The sequence below is a fragment of the Seriola lalandi genome, unplaced genomic scaffold (genome assembly GCF_002814215.2).
Source record: "Seriola lalandi dorsalis isolate HSWRI2012SDOR001 ecotype SW California unplaced genomic scaffold, Sedor1 jcf7180002053807, whole genome shotgun sequence".
NCBI classification, from domain to species: domain Eukaryota; kingdom Metazoa; phylum Chordata; class Actinopteri; order Carangiformes; family Carangidae; genus Seriola; species Seriola lalandi.
The window spans coordinates 11,152-14,261 of NW_019524360.1; positions in this window are offsets into that span (position 1 = coordinate 11,152).

Sequence of the window (3,110 nt, forward strand, 5' to 3'; positions counted from 1 at the left end):
GTGTTTCGGGTGTTTCAGGTGTTTCAGGTGTTTCATGTGTTTCAGGTGTTTTTAGACACCAGGAGGAAACGAAGCAAAAGCGATGTGTTTTGAAATGAAAACGTAGTCGTGTGGACGTAGCCTTACTTTGCTGAAACAAGATACATGATGTAATGTACTTCAGAGCCAAAGAGAAAACTTTATTTAAAATCTGTGATGACACAGAGCAACAAATCTCCAGCCGACAACGACCTGACTCAGCAGCGTGGTTCAGATCAGGGCAGCAATGTTTTATGGTCGACCATCACTCAGTTCACCACTTTGATCCAGACTCAAATATCTCTCATGGTTCCCAGTGAACCTTCATGGTCGCCTCAGGATGACCTGTAGTAACCTCAGTGATCACATGACTCTTCCTCTAATGCACGAACTGCCCTGAAATGTGGTTCGAACATCTCAGATCTCCTCAGGATGAACCAACACGGACCTGTGAGTTAGACTCAACCTGTTCAGGCCCGAACACCTGGAGCAGCAGGATGATCGATCAATCAAACCAATGACCTATCAATCAAACCAATGACTGATCAATCAAACCAATGACGGAAGGAGGTGAATCCTGAGTGGAGCCAAGTTCAGTGAACAGTCCTGAGTCTGATCCAACCACAACCTGTCAACATGTGAAGTTCAAGACCACACACACACACACACACACACACACACACACACACGCACACACTCATACACATCAAAGCGGCCCCTCCCTACTGTGTTTCAGTCAGCGAGGCTCCAGAGGTTTGTAACTGTGTTTGACTAGAAACAGTCAGACTGCTGTAAGCTGTGTGTGTGTGTGTGTGTGTGTGTGTGTGTGTGTGTGTGTGTGTGTGTGTGTGTGTGTCACTGTGTGCCTTGTAATAATAATCTCATGATTTGACCTCTCACACATAAGCTCTGGTGACACTTTAACAACACTATTAACCTGCGTCTTACTTCACTCCATGTTAACACACGTGGGGGTCAAAGGTCACGACCCAGAGTCGACCAAGGACCGCTCACACCTCTTGCTAAAAAATGCTAACACTAAGGATGGGTGGGGGGTGGGGAAGCCAGCCCGGCTCTTCCTCCTGATACCCACTTCCCGCCATTGTTTACCCAGACTGCACCTGTGAAGTGTGGCCGGGCGCCTCCTCAGAGATGCAGCGTGAATTTTAACACCAGGACGATTTGAGGGAGAGACGGCGAAGGACCTGAAGACAGAGGAAGAAGAAAAACAAACTGATGAGACACAAGGACACGAGGACCATCACCACAGCTACAGTTCTACTTCTTACTGGCCAGATGTTACACGTGGTGAAACAGCATTTCCTGTTTCTTTGGCGAGAAAAGTCGCATCAGTTTAAACTTGTTAAGTAAAAAAAAAAAAATGAAAGAACTTAAAATGAATTAATTTCTTAATTAATTTGTTTCTTTATTTGTTGTATTTCTGTGTTTGGAGCACGTTTCCCTTAAAGTTTATACTTTCACTGCTGTTTGTCCTTTGTCCTGCGGAGGCCACCGTACAATGTTCGTAATTCTAAGTTTGTTCAACTTAAAAAACCTAAGTTAACAAACTGCTTTTATTACATTCATAAATAGTAATGATTGTTTTATTCCTAAGTGGGAATAAGTTTTATTTGGTTTCCATGACCCAAATACTGAAGGTGACAATATGTTTTATTTAATAAATCTTTTTATTTTTATGTAAAATTTCACATCCACAAGAGAAAGTTTTTAAAATAATAAACCATCTTTCCTGCTTTGATCATAAAAAATTGAAAAATATATATATCCACTATTTTCCAGAAGTACCAATAGAAAAGCAATTAAGGCACATAATGCTCGTTTTATTATATTTTTGTTCAACATGCACCTTAAATTTACACCATGGCAATTCATTTTTACGATATATGTTGTATATATATGTATATATGTTGTTATATATGTAAGTTAATCAAAACAACATACATATATGAATTCTATATGTTTTTATTATTAATATCTCATTAACTCGAAACATGTTTATCTTCATATCCCGGGAAAGTGACTCTCCTGTTTATAATATCAATATATACTATCAGGCTTTGGGATGGATTTATATTTATGAAACATATGTCTATAATATAAACATACATACATAAACATACATATTTGTATGAGCTAGTCGTACATGTCAATATATGAACATTTTTAAAATAATTTTCATATTTAATTTTTACCTTTATTTCATGTGTACACCTATTTCCTTTATGGAAAGTCAATATATGTAGATAAATTAAAAAATAGCATTTATTAAAATACCAAAAAGACGATCAACGTTAGATTTGTGTCACATCCATATTTTCTGGAGCTCCTTGTTTACGAGCCGGAGGAGGTCGATGGGCTGTAAAGGTTAATCATTTTAAAAACACACACCCACCCACACACAGCGGCGTACAGTCGCAGAGGTGTCGTGGTTCTCATGGCTTTATGGCGTGGATGTGTGTGTGTGAACGTCTCCATAAACGCCGCAGGTAAACACGAGGCCGACGCTGTCACCGTGTGTTTGGCGAGGAGCTCGACGGTGGGAAACGCAACATGTTTCTCCTCGTTGTCACCACACACACCTGCAGCTTCACTTCCTGCTCCGCTAATGTTACATCATCAGTACAGAGGTCAAAGGTCATGTGTTTTCATCTATGTGAGTGAATGTGAGGCTGACGTCAACCTGTGTTACGTGACTCACCTCAGCAGAGCTAGCTGTTAGCATGTTAGCTCTTTGATGTACGGTGGCCCTGAAGGCTCAATGCACTGCAACATTCTCACAACACAAGCAAATACAGAAACAGGCTGCAAGTAGAAAAGACAACAGAGGTGTTTCACGGGGACAAAAAACAGTGACAAACAGACTGCGGCGCCTGAGCATCGTCACGGCACCTGAGCTGCGTCACGGCACCTGAGCATCGTCACGGCGCACCTGAGCTGTGTCACGGTGCTGCAATGCGACTCAGCTCCTTCAAATGGTTCCTTCTTCTCCTGGACCACGAAGGCTCCAACAGGAGGATCCTCTGTGATCCTCCGTAGACCAGACCGCCTCATATCGGTTCGGTCTTCGCGGT